The 24,096-nt window shown below is 40.6% G+C and overlaps 1 protein-coding gene across 1 annotated transcript in view; it reads right to left on the reverse strand.

Moving 5' to 3' along the window:
- Positions 1-22,828, reverse strand: part of CSRNP3 (cysteine and serine rich nuclear protein 3) — a 110,863-nt gene extending 88,035 nt beyond the window's left edge. Inside the window, exon 1 of the mRNA XM_074873309.1 lies at positions 22,649-22,828. The gene's annotated coding sequence lies outside the window, so the exon portion shown is untranslated. The remainder of the gene's footprint in view (positions 1-22,648) is intronic.
- Positions 22,829-24,096: the final 1,268 nt, after the last annotated feature.

Genomic DNA, 24,096 nt, shown 5'->3' on the forward strand with positions numbered 1-24,096 from the left:
CAGCAACTTATCACACCTTAACTTCCTAAAATAATGTTTAGATTTACTTATCTCCATTGAATCTTAAATTACATACTATAGGAAAGGGGGTTTTAAAATTAAAGCAACTCAGGTTTGCTCATATTAATACAAAACAAATTATTCTCAATAAGAAGGCCTGCTATGATTAGATTTTATTGTCCTCATAGAAAAGTTTCTATAATACATTTAATAATCTGCCTTATTAATATGTTAATAGTCTCTTATACAAGGAAAGATACCAGCTCCTGTCCTCTTATTCATTTCAATTAATCAAAACTAAGTATTCAACTTTTACTTCAAATGACCTCTGGTACTTGCGTTGCCAGCTAAAAATAGATTTTAGTATTAATTTGCAGAGGATTAATTATTTATACATGTAACAATACCTTGTAATATTTTAATGTTGTCTTTAAGACACTGCACAACAGGAAAATGCTTCATTCAATAACGGAAAATTAACGAGCAATTTTGATCTATGCTACAACAAAACATGGATATACTAACAAAATGAAAGAAGAGGTATATTTAGCCCCTCCATGCAGCACTGAGGAAATGTTTGTTACTTGTTCTGCTTTCTGGGCACAAGCAGGAAGTCATCCAATGGACATGAAGGAGAGATCAAAAAAATATAAGTATTTTCCATATATATTGACTATCAGCTAACAATAAAAGAAGCTGCGATATGTGGAGGGAATAAATAATAAAGAACTGGATTTAAAAAAAAAAGTAGTGGCTATGCCTTCTTAACTGAAAATAATTCTTCAAAGGATGAAATTTCTTAGTAATGCTAAGTAATGTAATGCTATTTCTTGCTTACACCGGGTGCTTTAGCAATTTAAGTTTTGGGGTTTAAGGTAATTTAATATTTGACTTAAAATGGTTTGTGTGATATTTCAATCACCTACACATACAACTGATAAGGAAGCATTCACAAAAGATTCTGCAATTAATAAAAAGACATTCTTTTGTATACAAATTGTTAACTTACAAAGGCAGGGCCTAAGCATACTCTTCTTACCATTGACTTCCCTGGAAGTATCCCCAAATATTACACCACGCATACTCGCACCACCACCATGAACTACTTTTTTCCAACTTTCTACCTGCTTTCAAACTCTTTGTCTAGCCTACCTCCCACTCACACACTCCCTCCTCAGTAGGGTCTCCAACCAAGGCTAACGAGCTTATCTCATTTCCACTGAGCTGGTGAGTGCTGGCAGCAGCTGATAGGGAATACTGGACAGAAAATGCAAATCTATAGTTCATGTAGCATACCTGAATCATTAAGGAACTTTAAAACTAGTGACAACACAGTAGTTTTATTCAGTATCTTTCATGCTGTCATTATTAAGCAGTAGGTATTTTTAGCCACCAAAAGCCAAATCCATCTGCAGCAGCAGCGTTTCCAAGGAGACAGAATAATTTAAATACATGTGGAACTTGATCTCTGTTTTCATCATCTCCTCTCTGTTACTGGAGCTGCTTTGAGTCAGATTCCTCATTTGAGGGGGAAAAAGTGATTGGAATACACAGATTGGAGATTTCAATTTAACAGTTGTGCTTATGCTTTCAGATATATCCCCTACAAATAACAAACGTTAGGATGCAACTCAGCTATTTTTCCATCAGTATTACTTACCAATGTTCACATTCCAGGATTAAAAAAAAAAAAACAAACCAGTTCATCAGTCTTTTAGAGTAATTTTGTAAATTGCTGATGTTTGCTGTAAGTTATTAATTTTTTTGATTGTTTGTTTAGCAAACATATCAGGCTCCATTCTCTGAAGAAGCAGCTAGGAGAAAAGGACACCGCTCCAGATGCTTACAGCTGGTAAGGTGTATAAACAAGTGGACAGAGGACAAAGCTTCTTCCAGTTGTCTTTAGTATTCAGTAAGAGTTCTACTGACTTTGTCCAGTTTTTCTTTAACAATTTTAGGTCTGCTCTAAGGGAATTCACTCAATGAATTCAACAAAAATGGATACACACATTTACTGATTTCAGAGATTAAAATCTATTAAAACTTAATTCCAGCATTTTAGCTTTATAAATATTTTTTATGACTATATATTCCCAAACAATTCATTTATTTCAATGAAGATTTCTGCTTCAAACCAACAAAATGGGAGTATAACAATTAATTTCTACACGTAAAGTGTAAAACTAAGTCAATAGAGAGCTGACATGTTGAAATCCTTGCCCCAGTGAGGCCAATATAAAAATCTCCAATTCTTTCAGTAGGGCCAGGACTTCTGCCTGTAGTCCTATATCCTCAAATAATGTGGCTTGATAAACAAATCTATTTTCTGTACCAAGTTATTTGCTACTTGCCATCTCCTGTGTCTGTGAACTAACAGCTGCTAATAACATGCAAACTCGGCAGAACAGGTTTCATACAAGCTATTTCAACAGTTTATTACAACTGGTATGTAACTGCTGTAACTACTACAAGATCTATCTGTCTTGTACACATAATTTAATTATATGCATCATGTTTTTTCTTTATGACAAAGATAATTTTATGACTGAAATATAAACCACATTCATTTCAAACCTAAAAATAATGCAAAAATCCACAGAACCCTTTAAGAGTTGCTCTGAGAAGCCATTCTTACTGTATTCAACACTGAATAAAACACATACAGTTTTAGAAGCAGTTCATTTGTAAATCCTTTTTCTATCCAAACTCAAAGAAAACATTTTTATATCTTACAGCACTATTTTCCTGCTGGTAGCATACACTCTATTTTCAACAGCGAGTATTTCCATCACACAAAAGACCTCTCTTCCTACAGTTTACTGAACAGCTTCAGCATCAATGAAACGCAGTGCCTATACAGTCACATGAGAAAGTTGTCAGATAGCATCAGGCATGCCTATGATTTCACTGTCTATGGATCTCACATCAGTTGAAACCTCCTAGGCAGGAGAAATAATAACATGAAAAGCTGCTTCAAAGTCATTAATGAGGAACAAATAAGATGCTTGCACATGCATTTTTTCATACCCAAGAAATGTTGTGGCAAGGATCAAGAATAGCTATTCAGAACAGGTTTGTTTTGGTTTTTTTTTTTCACCCTTACCTGTAAATCGGGTTGCTGTGTTTCAGCTCCGTCAGTGCAGACTGAAAGGTTTACTCCTCCTTTTTCCATCCATCAGACAGCAGTCATCCAATAACTGAAGTCATCCTGGCATCCTCTGGAACATGCTCTCTCCCTTATTTCCCACTCCCCACCCCCATCTGCACACTAGCAAAATGGGAAAATAGCAAGAAGAAAACAAAACAAAAAACCACATCTAAAAACCAGCTTTAATGAGCTACTTAGTGAGGATGCTCTGTATTGGAAGGTAATGACAAAATTTAAAGACAAGAAAAAAATTAAGTCTCTCTATTAATAACCTTCAGCTCCACTAGTGAATATCACTTCTCCCTTTCAGCTCCTTTCTGTAAGGAAAAAGCAAGCAAACAGCCGTAGGAAGAGAGTTATTGCCTGTATACATTCTTTGAAACTGACTCAGCTATCCAGATCTTCAGTGAAGAGTGCTGCTGTGTATTTAGGAAATTTTGTGATAATTAAAATAACAGTGGTGCTTTTATACAAAGCAAGGACCTGAAATCTCAATGCAAATCAGGATAGTTCAGAGATGGATGCCAGTAATTTCCTACTAAATACTTTTCCTTTCTGTTTGAGGCAGTATTTATAAAATACCTGAAATTGCTCCTCATTTTTTCTTGAAGTTCTACTTATATAAAGCTCTACCTATGTAACCACTGCATGTGCATTTATTTTACTGTATTTATAATACAGTAGCCAAAATCCAATGTGCTGCGTGAACTCCGACCACACAAAACTTTCTACCTAAATAAGAACCCAAATGCAAAAAATGACTGGGTGAGCAACTTTCAATTCATGTGCTTCAAATATACTATTAAGTCTATTTATAGCCTCTTAAATTTAGTTGAAAAAACATTTTGCAAGATCAGGGAATTTTTATTTTCTATATATCCATATAAATCCTGTATCAGCTCAGTTGAAGACAACAGCATCAGATTCATGACAGTTTAATTTAAATTAAAAATCAAAATCAAGAATGAGTCTCCAGCCTTAGCTAAGGTAACGTTTACCATCACATCAAAGCATCTGTACTCCAGGATTTCCCCTTGAAAAAAAATGTTAAGCAGCAGAGCTGACAAACACCTTTGTGTTTAGAAATTTCAATCTTCAGCTATAGTTTTCCAGTAAAATAACTGAGAATTCCTTTAAATAAGAGCATCTATTCTCTTCACTGAATTATTGATCTTTAACCACAGCAAGACTATATCAATTAGCATACTTTCACTATAAAGTAATAGCTGTTCTAGCTTCTGAAAAAATTAGTTGTCAGTCTTATCATAATGAAGTGCCAGTGGATCCTGTGCATAACATTCAGATTCTGTCTTAACAAGTAAAGTAGGTGTCTTTTTAAACAAATTACCTCGGTTTAACATGAAACCTCTTCCTAGATGCCTAGAAAAATGGAAATCCATTCCTGCAAGCATTAAAAAACTAAAATAACTATTAGGTTTCAAACCCAGACAATCAATACAATTTTCTTTAGTGGGAAGGAACTGTGGGAAACACTGAGGAAAACCTAACCAGACATTTTGCCCTGGTAAGCGACTGGCTGGAAGACATCTTCACCTCCAAATTTATTTCTGCAGATAAAAAAGAAAACAGGCTTGAGCACCAAGGTTTCACCTCAACCTGATTGCTGAGGGAAACACATGGACATACAGAATTGTCGTATCATAACTGGATTTAATAAAAATCTTTTCAATACAGATGCAAGGTGCAACACTATTCCAGCCCTGAAGCACTATTAGAATAACTAATCACAGAGAAACAAGCAATACAAACAAGTAAATAGGAATGCCTTGCAAAATCTACTATGAAAAAAGGTCATTAACAACAAAAACCCCAGCACTTCTAAAATAGTCCCAGAACGAAGCAACTCCAATACCGTCAGTGTTTCTAAAATAAAACACAAATAGCCTTGCTACAAAAAAATTATCATTAAGTAGGCTGATGTTTCCCCCGCACTTTACAAGTGCTGCACACACAAGCCTCCCCAGTAGTGGTGTCTGTGCAATCTGTAACCTACACTTGCCAGTTTCTTCAGAATTCTACAAAACATCAAACAGTCCTTGTGAAATTTGTCCCAATTTGCGCACCAAAATTAAGTCATTTACTTGATAAATGCATTTTAAATATATGAAATTCACTTCTGCTAGTACGTCAGGGTGCAGAGGACTTTCCCCTGCGCAGGGTGGGGGGGTCTGGCTGCCGGGGCACACTGCACAGCTCATGGCCTCGAAAGCGTGAGGGAGCTGCAGCCCCACTCTGGGCCTGCCCACTCTTTGCCAGGACGCTTTTAAATTCAGCCTCTTGCCCTTGGCCCCTGCCCGAGCTTTGTTACCCCTCTGCTGCAGACACGCCTGGACCTGGCCAGGCACCCAGTCGATCCAGACCCTGGGAGGCTGACCACAGACCTGCCTGCCTGCCTCAGGGGGATCTCAGGCCTCCCTCTCCATTACAGACCAGACCACCAGGTTCCTGCCAGCCTGGCGGCCATCCCCAGGCCTGACCCCCTCCATAGTGTTGCACCGCCCTCAGCTTCTGCCTCACCTGCCCTTTCCAAGCCACCTGCTGCCCTGACTGCCCCCCAGCAAGGCACCCAAACCCAACTGTCCCTTACCAGAGTCAGCACCTGCAAAGTCTTAATGCTCTCTGGCTCCAAAGTGCTATTACTGGACTAATCACATATACACAGAGATGGAGAAAGGGAAATTGGGTCCTTTTTGAATCCAGGTTTGTACCTAGTCCCTGCTGTGACTCAAGTGATTTGTGGGTGTGCTTACATGCGTTTGGCTATTTCAGCTTTTTTTTAAACTTCTCTATATACTCCTTACAACATACATTTTAATTTTCTTTTCCAGAGCTATTACATTGGACAAAAGGAAGGCTTCATCGGGAAGCAGATTCCTGCAACAACTTCACAGAATCATAGATTACCATGCTGGAAGAGACCTCAATGATCATCTGGTCCAACATTTCTTGGCAAAAGCCCGGTCTAGACAAGATGGCCCAGCACCCTGTTCAGCTGAATCTTAAAAGTGTCCAGTGATTGGGAATTCAACACTTCTCTGAGGAGATTATTCCAGTGGCTGATTGTTCTCGTGAAAAATTTTCCTCGTGTGTCCAGCTGAAATCCCCCCAGGAGTAACTTGTACCCATTATACCTCATCTTTTCCATGTGCCTCCTTGTAAAAAGGGAGTCTCCATCTTCTTTGTAGCCACCCTTTAAATACTGGAACATGCTGATAAGGTCTCCCCTAAGCCTTCTTTTCTCAAGGCTGAACAAACCCAATTCTCTCAGCCTTTCCTTGGATGTCAGGCTTCCCAGCCCTTTGATCATATTTGTGGCCCTTGTCTGGACCCTCTCCAGCCTGTCCACATCTTTTTTTATAGCAGGGACCAAAACTGAACACAGTATTCCAGGTGTGGCCTGACAAGAGCTGAGTAGAGTGGGATAATGATTTCTCCATCTCTGCTGGTGATGCCCTTGCTGATGCGACCCAGCATCCTGTTGGCTTTCTTTGCCACTGCAGCACACTGTTCACTCCTATTGAGCTTGTTGTCCACCAGCACCCCCAGGTCCCTTTCCACAGAGCTCCTCTCCAGACAGGTAGATCCCAGCCTGTGCTGCACTCCTGGGTTATGTCTTCCCAGGTGCAAGACCTTACACTTGGTTCTTGCTGAACTGCATAAGGTTCTTGTCAGCCCACTCTTCCAGCCTATCCAGGTCTTCCTGCAGGGTGACTCTCCCTTCCAGAGTGTCCACTTCCCCACTCACTTTGGTATATCAGCAAACTTCATCAGGGTACACTTGATCCCATCACCCAGATCACTTATTAAGAGATTAAACAGTGTTGGGCCCAATATCGATCCCTGGGGGACCCCACTTGTGACAGGTTGCCAGTTTGAAAAAGAGCTATTCACCACCACCCTCTGGGTGTGGGCTGGCAGCCAGTTCCCCACCCACCACACAGACCACTTGTCTAGACCACAACGCATCAGTTTCTCTAGGAGGAGGCTGTGGGGAACTGTATCAAAAGCTTTGAGAAATGCAGGTAGACAATGTCCACCTCTCACCCCACATCAACTGAGCAGGTTACTTTGTTGTAGAAGGTGATCAGGTTTGTCAAGCATGATTTGCCCTTGGTGAGCCCATGCTGACTTTTTCCAATCACGTACTTCATTTAATTTGTGATAGCCCCCAGGAGAATTCATTCCATAACTTTACCAGGGATTGAAGTAAGACTTTCTTCACTTCTCCTTTCCCTGATTATGTCTGTTGCTACTGAAATATTTGCTTCCATTTTCTCTACAAAGAATGAAGCTTCTTCTGGCAATCCCTTTATGGAAGGATAACATACTACGGGATCAACTCCTTCCTGAAAAAAGCTTCAGAGAAAAAATTTAGGAAGCATATATAAATTACATCTCAGTAACCTACTCTGCTATAATGGTACAGACCAAGTAAATTAAGTAAGTTGAAATCAGAAACTGCAAGGCTGCCAATGTCCTTTGGCTAAAGCTGTATAGCTATGCCATCAGGGCTGAAGGCAGTTCCTGACTTGGTTTGGTTCATTGTAAGCCATTCATGGATCCAGGTTCCGGTTTCACTTGCAACTCACAGTTCTTTTTAACATCCAGGCTTGTCAGTCAAGATTTTTACTTCCCACTCCAGAGTTAATGATAAGGTGTGCTGCAGAGACCCACTGGAGACAACCAAAATGACACTCACATAGTACAAGTTATTTATGATGATGATTAAACCATACACACTTCCACACTCAGGGATACTGGAAAAAAATAAAACTGATGTTTATCTTAGACAACACTGATTGTAAAGATGAACTGACACAGCTTGGTAAATAATTAGAAACTCAAACAAATCTTTTGTATTTCATAACATACACTGCTAAAACTAAACACAATCCTTCCCATGGTATCCACTTTCAGCCTCTTCCTTTAGCAGAGCCAATTGTTTTACTCTCCTCCCTTGGTCAGCTCTATCAGTAGTCCAGTTATCTTTCTCTTTAGGCCTTATGCTTTTTCTACTTTTTTCTACTTTTTTTTTTTTTAAATAATAAAAAGCATTTCAAGATATTCTATTTTATCAGATTATTTTCCTCTCTCTCTATTCCATAGCTGGTCCATACTTGCTTCTTTAGTGCACATACCAGCTTCCTTCCTAGAACCATGAAGGATTTACTTAAAGCTAAATCCATACTAAAAACTTTGATATCAAAGAGGATCTCTGATTTGTTAAGTTCTGCATCCAGTTTTCTGTTAGTGGCCTTTATTTCAAATTTAAAAAAAAAAAAAAAAAAGAGGTATATAGTGAGATGCGCATGAGAGCTCATCAGTTAACTCCAGTTCCCTACGGTCCACATGTACATTCACTTCAAGACTAGACAACTTTTTCTGGACCACCTTCCTTATGAGGGCAGGCTGAGAGAGTTGGGGTTGTTCAGCCTGGAGAAGAGAAGGCTCCAGAGAGATCTTATAGTGACCTGCCACTACTTAAAGGGAGCTACAGGAAAGATGGGGAGGGACTCTTTATCACGGAGTGTAGCGATAGGATGAGGGCTAATGGTTTTAAACTGACAGAGGGTAGATTTAGATGAGATATTAGGAAGAAATTCTTTACTGTGAGGGTGTTGAGGCACTGGAACAGGTTGCCCAGAGAAGCTGTGGCTGCCCCCTCCCTGGCAGTGTTCAAGGCCAGGTTGGACCTTTGAGCAACCTGGTCTAGTGGAAGGTGTCCCTGCCCATGGCAGGGGGTTGGAACTAGATCATCTTCAGGGTCCATTCCAACTCAAACCATTCTATGATTATTTCTGCAACCTATCTAATAGGATATGCTGACTTCCTGCCCACTCTCATGTTTAGGATACCAGGTAGCACCTTCTACACCATTTTAGTTTCTTCTGAAATGCAAATATTTGCAGGTAAGGAGAGAAGGAAAGGGAAACAATGGCTGGAGGCAAAAGGTACTTGTAGATTTACATATCTCAAAGAACTCCAATTACTGGTAACATCTCTCTATCTCCACTTGAAAATCCACACAGCATTCATACAGCACATGACTCCCAGCAGCTATGCTGTGGTTATGTAACTTTGTGGTAGTTGGTCACACTGTCCTTCATTAGAAACCAATTACTGTAGATCTCTTCTGTCAAGTGTGAGATGAGCTCTAACATACTCCCTAAGAAAAATAGCAGTCACTGTCCAGCTCAGGAGCCAAAGACCTATCACCCCACCTACTAATGCTGGAAGAGGTCAGATCTCCTATAGCACAATCACTCTCCTTAAAGATTGTTACTAGGACATCAGAACAAATTTCTCACCCATGGTCTAGAAATAAGGATCTTCAGCGTTCTACTAGCAAGACCCCAGGAAGGTATGTCATTCTTCCCCACATTAGACCTACTGTATCTCCTGAATGGAGAGACATTGGAACACCCTGTTTCTCAGCATCCTACATGTCTGCAGAAAAATCCTTGAAGAGGGAAGGACCAAGCTTGTAAGGCAGCAAGAAGACTATCTGAATTTCACAGTCACTGCCAATTCCACACAGCAACTCAGCATCCAGTGTCATTAAGAAATATGTCAGCATGGTTCCCAAGCAGAATAAACACTGATAGAGAAAAAAGAAGTGACAAATGAACTATGCATGACTTATTGGTACGCATTCAGGGCTGCTGCCTAGAAAAATCCCACATGGTCAAAAGAACTGGAACCTAGTGATGTTTGATTATGAAATCCAGGCCAAGGTTTCCTTAATTTAAAGCTGCTGCCATTGCAAGAAAATCACTTACAATTTATGACTGAAAAAGAATGGAGACTTGAGGTTTCTTTCTCACAAATGGTGGACAGACACCATCATCTACTAGCCTTAGAAATCTCTCAAGGATTGTAGGATTACAGTAGCATCTTGCTATTTAGACCTCAGACTATCAAATAAGATATGTGTGATACAGTTTCCACAAGTCTCTGAAAAAGCCAGAGCTCTGCAGTCAGAAATAGCAACATATTAAAATGCAGAAGCCATACAACAAGCTATATTGGCTTCAATGCCCTACTGACTGCATTTAATGAAGCCTGAAGGGATGACTGTTCAGGTTGGAGAAGAAGCTGGATAATTACAGACAATACACAGTGAAAACACATCACCCTACAGTTTGGAAATCAAAACTGCTTCAGGAAAGAATAGGATTACTTTACCATAGTATCATACATTTTTACTCTTTAATAGAACCTAGAAGACTCTGCTGTCTCCAAAGCCACTGTGCTGAACAGCGTTTGTTCAGTTCAGAACAGTAACAAGCCAAGCCCTTTTTAAATGGCACATGAGGATGCTGCAGAGTGACCATACTGGTCAGTGGATCTGACACTTGAATAAACGTTACTTTAGGAAGAATTATCTATCAGGGAGCTGTAAAAACTATTCTAAGATGGTTAGGGGGGGAGGACAACAAACAAACAAACAAACAAACAAACTACACTGCTTGTTGTGCAGCTGAAGGCCAAAAGCAGAGTGCATTAGTTCCTTCCTTAGTTTTAAGAGGAACAGTACCGCAGTACCTCTGTTATAATAGGTAAGTTTTGTTTTGCTCCTTGATAGACAAAACCAAGCAAAACCAAAACAAATTCTCCTTTCCTCTTAAGTAAAAATAAACACATATAGCTTGTGTAAAAAACCACGAACACCAAACAAACAATAATAAATTTAAAAAAACTCAAACAGAAACCTCCCTGAAAATACTGCCAGGTGGGAACAAATCTCAGGGCAAAATCAAGAAACGTATTCAAAGCAGACTAATTTTCACCTCTTAGAAATGCAAGTTACATAACTTTCAACTTCCTCAGACTCCCACCCCCTTACCAACATCCATTTATATTCCTTCAATCAACTCAAGAGTACAGTCATCTGCCTTTAGTGAAATCAAGAGTGAGAAAAGGTAAGCAGAGAACTTCTGCACTATGTTAAAAAGCAGCTTTCTAGCATGGAAATTACTTCCAATTTTGCTTACTTACATACCAACAACTAAGTCAGGTAAGTTCTTCCCAAAATCAGGAATCGACTTCTCATAACTAAATAACAGTACGCAAGCCTAAAACATCAGACTTCAAAAGCAAGCTTTTTTTGAACCATAATCTAGACTTCACTACTGAAAGGCAAAATTAAGCAAATCTGAACAAGTTTACTAACACAATTTTTATTAGCTGTAAATAAATTCTTGGTTTTCAGCCATATCTGCTCCAGTGAGGATCATAAAGCTGGCACAGCACGGTAAGAAAAAAGAATGAGGTGCTACCCCTTTTGGAAGGGACCGACACAGCCTGACAGGTCAGGGAGGAATACCACATTTCACTGCTATGACAGGCACCTTATGCGATTTTACTTAGTCACCACAGCTGAGTACCTGAAAGATTAATAACAGTTCTTTTTCTTTCTGCTTATTTTGCAGATTAGACAATTTTCTTCTTTTATTTATATTCCTTCTTCCTCTACTAATGCACCAACTTGATGAAACCTTTAAACAGATTTTGAGTCAATCCAGTTCTGACCTAGCTAACAATTATACATAAAGATGAATGAAAAAAAAAATGCTTCCACGTGTCCCAGATTGCCTGTAGATTGTAATTCTTTTATTAATAATTACTTTAATAAATACCAAAGACCATACATGGAAAGTATATTTCCCCCTGCCCTCTCTCTTTTAGGACCATGAATAAGGGATTTTATTGATGAAGGAACTAAATGAGTCTTTAATACCTATATTTCTGTCATGGGATCAAAGTTCCTATTCAAAAGCAAGCATGGTTTACACTGAATACTCATGGTAATTGATTCCCACAGATGTTGCTACTGAACCTCCCCTTAGAGAAAATGCTTGAAATTTTATTTGAGAGATCATATGTGCATGTGTGTTTATACAAATGTTCTTGGAAGTTTATTAAGTAACAAACAGATACCATAAAGATTTTTCCTTTTTTGACAGCCTTTAGTAGTTCTTTCAGAAATCTTCATTGCAGAGTACTACACAACATAATAAATAGTCCAAAAACATAAACATCTAAAGCTGAATACTCCGAGCCTAAGCAGCTACACTGAAGTTAGTTACAAACATCTAATTCAGACAGGAAAGGTGGAAAAACATTAAGAACAGGGATAATACCAAAATACACTTCCTCCCCCAACATTTGATGCCAATCCCAAGTTAGCATTGTGGGCATCTCTCATTTTTCAAAGAATAAAATTAAAAATCAACTTAATTTATATTTGATAAATTATGCACTGTGTGCTACCATCATGGTTTCAACCATACGCAGTGTCCTAGCCCTCTTAATTTGGTTTACTCTACAACTTTCTGCTCTCTCCACACTGCCCAGCTTCATGTATGACCCTACACCTGCCCTGTCCTCAACCACACATATTGGTCGCATTCACATAAAAGCAGCCTTAGACACAGTTAATACTGGAGGATTGCCCTCAATCAGTCCACATACATTACTAGAGAGCTCATAAGGCTACCCTAATATCTGAAAGTCACCCTTCTTCTGTATCAGATTTTAGAGATTTGCACATTCATATGCCAACCAGCAAATAGAAGGGACCAAATGGTGAATCTGGTCCTCAAGTACATTCATTATACAAGCAAAAACTATAATTGGCTCTTTAATGTAAAATTCACCATTGTACATGCAACAAACATAAGAACTTATGAATCACATAAGCGCTGGGTAAAGATCTTTAATCTTAACAGATGATTGATACAGCAGTAAATTAAGCTATTGAAAAGTAAACAAATATAAAGCTTGTAAGCAGTAGAGCCGTTCAAAAAGAAGGAGGAAAAAAACCCTGAAGACATTATCTAAAAGATCAGTTGCCTTTTCAGAAATTCAGCAGGTGCCTGACTTGTCATGCTCCTTGCAGCAAGGTCATTATTTAGCTTTTTGCTCTGTCATAGCTAAGGTAGAGTTCAAAACGCTGGTGAACAGTTTTGCTGATAAATTAAATAAATTAAAATGTACTCGTTCCCAAGTGACACGAACTTCAGCCACACCAAAGAAAAGTGTTCTGCAAACAATCCACCTGTGTCTCCCCATACAGATTTGCAAACATCTGTAGAGGACAAACACTCGCTTAGGAGGGAACAGGAGTCTAGCTCCTATTTCCAAAACAACCTTCTGAACAAGAAAGCCCAGATGTCCCTCCGCACAACTGAATGGCCCAGTATTGGGTTAGAGTGTCATGCCCTTTTTCATCCAATATCACGCAAAAGAAAAGACAGACCACTGCTTAACACTATCTTCCCGAAATTATTATATAGCTTGTCAATTATGGTACATTTCTGGAAGATGCAGGTGTGTATTTGAACACTTTCAGGCTGAGGAAAGAACAGTAACCAAGTTTCTCACTTTCTTAGGAAATGCTCTCTACTGTAATAAACAAGTACATGTCTATCATTGGTAAAAGAGAAAATCTTATTATGTTAAGAGTCCACCCACAGAAGAAGGACCAGTGCTTTGGATTCTCAGTGCATGCAGCTACCTATACTCTAAAGCTCAGAAATTTAGACACCCTACTGTGCCAGCATGTCCATTTCAGCAAGGGGGAAACCCCAGTGACATGCAGGATGACCAAATTTCTCTTTGCTTATTTTGCAGAGACACAAGATCTATTTTCTATACTAAAAACTCAGTCTGTACTGTTACTTTTAAAAGTTGCAGCTGCAAAGAACCATCAAATTGATTTCCTTTGCCTTTTTAATCACCTTTGGTGCAGCAGTATGCCTGCAAAAAAATGCTCAGCAGAATCATGAACTTCAAAGGAACCACACCAACACAATGTCATGGTTGGCAATGAAAAGCAGGACAGTAGAAAGCAAGCACCAGGAATTATTTTAAACAGATTTCTCAAGACACGTCAAACAAGGAAAGATAAAAATTTTGTCACTGGGGAGAGATCTCTTTTCAGACAGATCAACTTCTGAAGCAAGGTCCTGGAAGAATCCTGAAGTTGTCATTAAAACCAAAAATCAGGATTTCTTATACAGAAATTGTTAAGCCTTAGTTAGGAACAATTTTTAAGACAGTGACAGAATCTGCTTTATTTTGCATCCTTGTGAATAGACAATAATTCTGGTGAAGTTAATGAGCAACTGAAGCTGGAGAATGGGCTTTCAGTGTTCAGACACAAGTCTGAATCATACGCAATGAGAAGTCTCTCAATCTCTCCTTTATTTAGAACTTGTTATATGTGTTTATATTCGGTACGTTTATGTAAGGGAGAGGTGTATGTTAGACAATGGTCTATTTTAATGTCTACAGTCTTCCTACGGTATCTCTTATGGACCTTCTTATATGAGCTCAAAGAGAATTTGTCTTAAAATCTGGCCAGGCAGGTAGTTGTGTCTCACAGTGAGAGATGCAGTGCTTAAATATCATTGCATGATGTCAGCAGAGAGATAACAGGGTCGAAGAAATATGCCTTTGTCTGATGATCAGATAGTTTCTATCCAACAGTTAAGTGGTATGAATAAACAAAGATGGCACCAAAGATGGTCCTCTTATACAGCTACAACAATAGGGAAAATACTAAGGGTCAGCTATCAAACAATCACATCAGTATTTCTGCTACATACTGAATAAGCATGAGTCAAAAAATGTGTGTTTGTAACCAAAGTAACTTCTCTTATTTATTAGCACAAGTATTAACACTTCCCTTAGGGTGCCAAGGAACAGTGCTAAAAAAGGCCTCACTTGTAAACAGATTAGATACAAAGGGTAACATGTAAATTTTTTTACCATTCCCTAAGTGCCATGGATTAAAATATAATAGGAAAAGTTCGGTACAACCTGGAAGATACAGGCAAGCCATTTCAAATATTTGCATTTATCAAGTGAATGGCTATTTTTGCTATTTTAACCTACTAATGTACAGCTCTCACCAAATACTTTCGCATACAAGACAGAAAGAAACCATTCTGCAACAATTCACAATTTTAGATGAATGCTGATTACTGTATACAGATTGAAAAGATACATTCCTTAACCATCTATCACTAAAAACAGGCTAAATATTATCTGCTTTAAATTTTTTTAAAAATCTAATACTGAGCTGCAAGTAATAGAAGATATTTTAATAAACATGATATTTCATCCTAGTGACATGATATGGCAGAGAACAAGAAGATGTTTTTACAGAAAACCAGGCAATTTAGCTATATTCATGGGGTTTTCCTCCACTTCAACTGACATTTACAGACTCGATCTTTTACACTCCTTAAGGAAAACAATAGCTTTGCAAGTAATTAAGAGAATGCATTTCTGTTACAGGTAATGTATCACTACGAAAACTATAATTTTTACTCATCTTAATAGGGATTTTAGTCACAGCCAGGATCAGCAGCAGTACCACACAGAGTGTTTCATCAGTAACATACCAGATAATGACAAGAAAGCTAGATGATGATCAAGATGGGGGCTATTCTAAGTCTTTAAGTTACCTTTATTAGCACAAAACATGTTGGGTTTTTTTAAATCAGCATTTTTATCAGACTGCTCCTAAAAACGAGACTACATTCATTACTTTTAATCATTAGTTATTCTGAAATTTAATCCACACCGCATTCTGGAGACAAAAGTAGGAATTTTCGTTAACATCCCTATTCATAAGGGAGGTACCACAATCATCAAAGAACTTCTCAGCGAGAACATCAGTTCAGCGTGATCACACACTGACACCTAGTGAATACTTGCAGTTAAGAAACCCTGTTGCTTCTCTTGTCGTTGCCCATGCAGGACAAATGTTACCAATATATTCATGCTGACAAGATGTTTCACATATGGACTATGTTTCCCTTCTTCTAATTAGGGAGACATTAGGATGTGCACTATTTCTTGCACACAAGCATAAGAACACACTTACAGTATGCAGTATCTGACCTGCTTGAAAAACACGTATGTCCCTGTAAATAAGTCGCTACCTCATTTTATTTTTCATCCATAATGACAGCTTGGTGACTAGCGCACAATACGTCAACAAGACCAACCAGACAAACAAGTTCTTAGAAAAAAGATGTATTTTGCAAACCTCCATCTCCACTCAGGGAGTCAGCTGGCTCCACACACAGTACAATTGTTTTGTTTCCATTATGTAGCAGATGGTGATTGAGATGATCTGAAAAGCCCTGAAACGTGAACAGCACATGCTGAGGAACAGTGGAGACTGCAACCACAGGATTTATAGCCGAGAACAATGTGGGGTCAGTGATTATGTCATCGCATTGTCACTCCTCCTAATGCGTCCCAACAGAGATGCAGAAGCTAGCTGTTTGACCTATTCATCCAGCTTCACACAGAATCACCAGCCCCACATCCTCTCCATACGCAATGGGAAATATCTGACATTGCAACACACAACTCTTATTCTTTAACTGCATTTAAGGGATCCCCTATCCTAAACTTTGCACACTTTTCAAGCATAAAGCCCAAGCTAGCAACTACCTTTTTTTCTTGAATTCTCAGGGAGCACTGGACATACTATTCAGTGAAAAACTGCACCGCCTAGTATTACAAGCAAAACCAGAAGAAACAAATATCAGAATAAACCTTCAAGCTCTTACAAATGGGTTGAGGTTGTGTTGGGAAGTAGGGGAGAAGGTGGTATGAAACACACTGCCAGATGCTACCAGTTACCATAAATTTTTGCAGACCCATGTTCAAAATTTCAGTTTTCATACTTTGATTTCATTCCCAAATATAAGGATGCTCCAGAATCACATACAGCATTCTGAAAGATACACTACTGCAGTCTATAACCTTTCTTCAACATCGGCACTGAACTGACTTGAAAGTTGTTCTTCATAAGAACGGTGACATACAGGTCTAAACTACGTGCACATGTTCAATCCATCTCCTAGAAGGCCAGTGGTGTGAGGGTGGGAAAAAACTTAAAAATTAGTCATTTCAGAACTTCTAGCTCCACTTGAAAAAAACTGATACGCATCCAGGGTATTCAGGCCTAGGTATGCACGTTAAGCTCAATTTCTCTCTCACGTATATTTAAGTTATTTTGTCACAGCTATGACACACACAAGTGATAGATAGCACTAGTGAAAAGTCTTTTACAAATGGATATTTGGATGAAGTTATGACCTAAATACTAGGTTGCCCTACTCCTGTACAATACTTCTCCAGCAGAACTACATGTCTTTGGACGAGTAGCTGCAGTTGCAGAGATCAATGCAGTGTTTTTTCATTTTCATGATTCCATAACAATCCTACATGTATGTGTGGTGACGGTTGCAGGGGGAGACAGAGGTCTCCCAGCCCAAACCACACGAAGACCAGCAGGCCACTGGCAGCAGACTTGACTTTACAAATTTGTTTTTAATGCATTTCTAAATTGCCTTTCAGATGTCATGAAGATATCTTTCTTAGTTGTACTATTCAGAGGCTTTTACAACATAAACAGTAATTGCCTAGCTTACCTACGCTGTCCATTTCACTAACTATATCATTCCCTTTTTTTTTTTTTTCCCCAGTTACCAAACCCCATCCCCATCCCATCCCATCCCATCCCACCCCCAGCAAAAAAAACCCCAAAACTAAACTAACTCGGTTGGGGGGGGGGAACTCAACAAATCTGGATTGGCTTTTTTTGGAACAAGTGCTCAAAAAGAAAAACAACACAGAAAACCTATTTAATTAGAAATAAATACCCATGTCCTAAGCATAGTTACTCTATCAAGGCTTCTCCTGTAACTATTTGGTTCAGGATACATCCCAAACATCCCACAACACCCATGTATTCATCTAAGAAGGTGAGGGATAGGCACACACACAAAGCCACACAAGATTATTGCCACTGTTACCAGATTTCAGTTTGTGAATCAGGTACGGTATTTTGAGATTCTTTAGTTAAAATGTATTTTATGAATGTATCTTGGAAACAAGTCCAAGCCAAAGTAAAACAGAAGCCCAAGCAAATCCTGAGCATCTTTAACTCTCATTACTTTTTATACACATATACAATGCTCACAAATATATACACATACAAATTTATATGCATATACAATGGCCTCCTGTTTGTCAAAACTCCACCTGGAAGATGACATGTTTCCATGCTATCACTACAGTAACGCTTTACAAAATTTCCACCATCTTTTATACTGTATCAAAAATTAGAACAGGTAACTATTCTTGTCAAATAGGAATTCAGATTTACATGTAAGCTTACAGGCAAAACACAGATTATTAAGTAGAGGGACACGACAGGGGGACAGCAGGGTGCCTGATCAGTTTTCATGGATCAAAATTCTTCTGTAATAAAGAAAATTTATACCCCCTCAAACCATATACAGTATTCTGCTTTGCAGATCAAAAATCCTTGTTGCCATGGGAACTACAAAAAAAGCCAGTCATGACATGGCAAAGCCGTAACAGAAATATGTCTGCTGGGAAATTACCAGTAGTCAAGGTTTCCGTATCAAAAAACGCTTGGGTATTTTCAACCTGAAAACAAAACTCTTCCTCAAATCTTACTTCCAAACTCTTCTTCCACAAATATTTTGCAAATTTTCCTAAAACCTGCTCCTATATATGTATTGTTTATACAAAATAAGGTAAGTAAATTACTGTTGAAGATGTACTATATACAATGCAAGAATACCAACTTATATATATGTCTTCTCCAGATATACTTGGTACCAAGTATGCACTAATGATTTACATTGTTCAGTCCATCTACACATAGGACAAAAAAAAAGACTAAAGCACTCTAGAAGCACACAGAAAATAATATTGCATAAGACAGACTATATAAAGTAAGATTTATAATGCAACTGTTTAAAACAGTATTTCAAGGTTAGTTATACGTGCAATTTGCCCTTCGTATCTGTGTTCTCACCAGGTAACAAAAATTAACATTTGATTACTAAAATAGAGTATCATGTCTTTTGAGAAGGCTGTTGGCACTTCAAAGAAAAGTGAAAAATCAGTGTTAAACCTAGAGTCACGCAATTCCCACTTGAACACAAACAGTTCCCAGAAGTGTGAATAAAAAAACAACACACTGATCAAAGGATCTGTGTAATAACATGGAATTCATACTATCAAACATACCCTTTTCAGCACCCATTATAATCTCAGAGGTGCTAGATTTATTTTCCTGTCAAATATGTGCATGACACAAAACACCTCAAGAACACCACATGAAAAGTACTGCACAGAAATGCTGCTAACATAATGTGACCTCTAGGCCATATGCTGATTTGTAACTACAATGAAGTTGGGAAGAAGCCTGGAGAAAACAGTTTTGCAGAACAGTATCTGCAAAAATTGCTTCTGCACATAGAAACAGTGTCAATATATATTTTAAATACATTTTTCTTTTAACATTATAACTACTTAAGTATTAGATTATGACAAGCTACTTTAAAAAGAAACCTTGAAAACCAAGTATGAGTCTCATCTGCAGACTGGTTCGTGGTTGCAGAATTAGGTTCATGGTTCCACTAATTAGGAAATACATTTTTTTTAATCTGTTCTTAAATACATACTTTTCTGTCTGTTCTAACAACACTTGTTTATCAGATAGCACATTATACAGAACATAGTATCACTGAAACCAATTAGTTTTGATTAACTCTTCACTTCATCCCCCTCCCCAGAGCACAGATTAGGGCAGCTACCTACAATTCAGCCGTGCCTGCTCTCCTTTTTGACCTAGCCTGCATACCCTTGCACACGTCTTGTGAAATGCTTGGACAGATCATCAAGTAACTGATAATATTCAGAGTAATGGAAGGCACTTCCCATGGAGAGTGCATTCACCTAGGAAATGCAACAGGTTGGGTTTTTTTACCTGTCAAAGCCATACAGTAAACAGGATGATGGTGGCTAGAGGGGGGAGGGGGCAGGCAGGTGATACCTGCATCTTTATTACTACTTGCAAAAGTTGTAAGTGTACTTAAATTGGGCTTAAGAAGTCAAGCAATTTACAACAAAGTGAAACAGTTAAGTGCGCAATACTTTTAAACCTAAAATTTTATATTCAGAATAGTGTGGCATTATTCCTTTGACAAGTTTTTAGAAGTAATAAAAATACAAGTGTCTTTTCTCAGCAGTGACTGGTGCGAAAAAAGGGCTGTGGAGTAAGAAAGTAACTAATATAACACAACAAAGTACACTACAAATAGTAAAAAACACAGGAAAATATTTAATCTTCTAGATAATTTTATCTGCATATATCAGTCCTTCACTTAACACTGCATCTATGTGATGAGTCATTATTTCAGTAATACAGATGCTCTGTATTTCTCAGATTCATACAACATTAGGCAGACAGCTTTGCTGCCAGGGACATCCAACTCTCCTTGTCCTCTGGCTCGCTGTTTCTCTACATTAGGCACCATCAACCACCTGTGGAAGATTCCCCTATGTATATTTAGCTATTTAGAAAAGAAACCACAGTTCAGCCCCATTGACCCTGCTCTCCACTTTTGAACAAATAGATCGATGTATTACTGTAACGTCTGTCCATGGTTAAAGTGAGCTGCTACTTCTGCTGCTGTACTATCAGTGTGTCAAATACCAAACCAGGCTGTATTCTGATCTGTAGCCTCTCTACAAGGCCATTTGTTTCCAAAGTACAACAATTTACAATAGTGGATGTGTGTTGTAACAACACAATTACAACCTCCTGCAGTTGCTTATTGCTTATTTCCCCCACAGCTGTCACTATGCAATCACAAAGGCAGGAAATAATTTTAAATTGTCATTAGAATGACCTGACAGAATCCAAAATCTAAACAGTAAGGCACAAGACATGTAACAATGATAAATTCACCGTAAGATAACGTTGCATGATGCAAACACTTCTCAGTCTATTACACAAGTAAGGGTCCCCACAGAGTGAAGAAGCCAGCCTACATTCAAGTGCTTTATATTCCAGAAATCTGAGACTACCCAACTCAAATTACAAACAGATTTCTCTACATTCAACCAAATTCACACCACATACTGCAGAAAGTTCTGTTTATTTCATGATGAAAGCTAGATAAATCTAAAGAGCTCCATCTAAGATATCTAAGCACATTTTAAAACAAAGGATGCTCAGTAAAAAAAAAAAAAAAAAGATAAACAATCTGAATTCTCTGGTATTCCTGCTCTTTACTGCGTTCTCAATCTTAAACAAATGATAGATGAGACTTTTAGTGACTCGCCCTCAACTAGTGAGGTATGTTGCTGGGCTAACCTGAACTATGCTTCATAAAATAAACACAAAAATAACATTAAAACAAAACCCACAGATAACAACAGGCATACAAAAAGGGAAGACGTTTCCTTGCAGTCAATTTTTAAAAGCGGTATTTTGGGGATTACTATAGCTTGCTTTCCTCTGACAAGACTAAATGGCACAGAAGCTGTCCTGGAGTCACCCTAGAGTATGCCACTCCATCAGCTTTGCCCTTGTGTCTTTACTTACTTTACCACTTCCCCGAATAAATATATTAAAAGTTACAAATATCTTAGAGCTTTTTTCCACACATACTATGTAAAAAAATAAAAAAATCCATTCTCCAATCTGCACACTTAGAAAAGAAAGGCGACAAACGTGGATGTGCAATCATTTGTGGTGGAACTTCAGTTAACAAATCTTCCCCCAGTAAAACACATCCTCACTCAGAACACTGCAAAATCAGGCGGGTACAATTCACCGGTATGAGCGAAAGAACATGGGAAACTGAACGTGTCTTTCCACCTGAAGCAACCTGTTTATTTTTCAGCTCTACTAGTCTGTGTCAGCCACTGGCCCTACCCAACGCTTCGTGTTTCCTGTCTACTTAGAGTGTTTCAGGCAAAGAAAGAACTGGTGGTATCTCGTTGGTCCAGAGTTTGCTGCGCTATGCAGATTTAGAACAGTTTCTCACACAGGACTAGCGCAGCCTCACAGCAGAGTAGGATTTATGCAGAACCACAGAGTACACAGAAACCCAAGAAACATGTCCCGTTTATTCCACTATCCCAGCGGACGGCTGTGGCTACACCCGCTACCGCCAGCCACCCTCACGCCGCCCTGCCCGAGCGGTGAGGCGGGCGGGCCGGGTGCCGCCGCACGCCGGGTGTCCCCGCACGCCGCCGCTGCCGTTCCCCAGCCTGGCCCCGCTCGGCAGCCCCGCTGCCACCGAGGCGCCCCCAGCCGCTGGGCGCGGAGGTGCTGGGGCACCCGCAGTGCCTGCGGACGGCTGGAACCCGGGGAGCCCCGAAGGGCGCCGCAGCCGCCCCGCCTCACCCCGTACGCCTCAGGTGTCAGAAGCGCCAGAAGGTTTTACAGGCGAGGATCCAGGAAACCCCCGGCTGGCACACAACCGCTCTCTGCGGGCAACCTGCACACCCAGGGGCTAGCAGAGTTGTTCCCTCCCCGACTAAGAATCCCCCAGCTCCTGGGCTAACCACGGTGCCCCTCTGCGCTTACAAACACGAAACGCCCTCACGGGTCCTCACCTGAAACACCGGTATTTCCGCTAGTCCTGCCACCGCCCGGGTTAACCGGCGCTACGCCGGCAGCGTCCGATCCAGGGAACGGGCCCGCCGGGCCTCCTGCCCTCCGTCGCCAGCGACGCTCGCCCAGCGCCGGGGCTGGCTGACACCGAGCGGCTCCCGAAGGCCGCTGCGCCGCCCGCACCTGCCGCCGGGCCGGGGCCGCCGCTCGCCACCTCCGCGGGCCCTTGGGCCGGGGCCGTCACTCGCCACCTCCCGGCCGCCGCTAGCCCGGGGCCGCCGCGCGCCCTTCCCGGGCCGCTCACAGACGACGCGGCCGCCGCCTCGCGCCCGGCGCTGGCCGCCTCCGCCGAGTAACGCGCAGCCCCCGCCCCACCCCGCCCCGCCCCGCCCCTCACCTGCCCCCAGCGGCTGCAGCGGCGGGCGGGCCCCGGGTCTCGGGTCCCGGCGGCGGCCGGGCTGGTCGCGGGCGCTCGCCCCCTGCCCGCCCTGCAGGCGGCCCCCGCCTGCCGCTCCCCGCCGACGCCGTCCGGCGCGGCCGCGGCGTCCCAGCAGGCGGCGGGGAAGCGCCGCGCGGACCCGCCCGGCCCGTGCCGCTCCCCGCGCTGGGAGGGGCCCTCGGGAGAGCCTGCGGCTCCGCGGGCGGCGGCAGCAGCAGCGGCCGGGCTGACCGGGCCGCCGAGCGCCCGCTGCGGGTGGGACCCCCGCGGCCGCCGGCTCCTTCCGTAACCCGGCGGGTAAAATGCGGGAGATTGCTGCGCTGGGGGAACCTGCGCGTAAAGGGTGTTCAACGGCTTGGCAGGGATTTTAGTAGACCTACAGATAGGTTAAAAAACAAAAAGGAGGGGGGTACCCCAAGCAAAAATGTACCTGCTTGTCAGTTTTGAGGTAATTATTTTTTACATTTCCAGTAGTCTTCTGTTAAGTATAAATCTCTGCAGGAAGCATACTGATTATCTTCTGAATGGTCTAATTCATACAAATAAGTGTATCTGCATTTTCTTCACTACCTTTCCCTTCACAAAACCAACCAGCCAGCCATAACTTTGGTCCTTAAATTACAGAATTTAAGATCCTCTCATCTCTTCATATCTTAAACCCTACCGTGACAACTGTTTTCTCATAGACAGAGGTAAAAAATCTAATTGCAACACTGCAGCCGAAGAGCTTGCTACAGTAGTACAGCAATACTCATTTTTGGAGTAAACAATCTCAACAGACCATTAGTGGTTAAAAACTGGGGGGGGGGGGAGAAGAGATGAAGGGCACCATCCTGCTGCTCCATTTGGCAGCATTTCTCCTGGGGTCCCCACCCAAAGCTAGGACTTACACATCACGTACATGATGGAGTAAGTCTGGTTTTCCTGATACTCTAGCGAGATGTGTGTCTGCACGTCTAGGATGATTATTAGAGTTTGTGAATGTTTTCCTTAGCTTTTAATTTGTTCCAC

This window comes from Strix uralensis, chromosome 6 (assembly GCF_047716275.1).
Source record: "Strix uralensis isolate ZFMK-TIS-50842 chromosome 6, bStrUra1, whole genome shotgun sequence".
NCBI lineage: Eukaryota > Metazoa > Chordata > Aves > Strigiformes > Strigidae > Strix > Strix uralensis.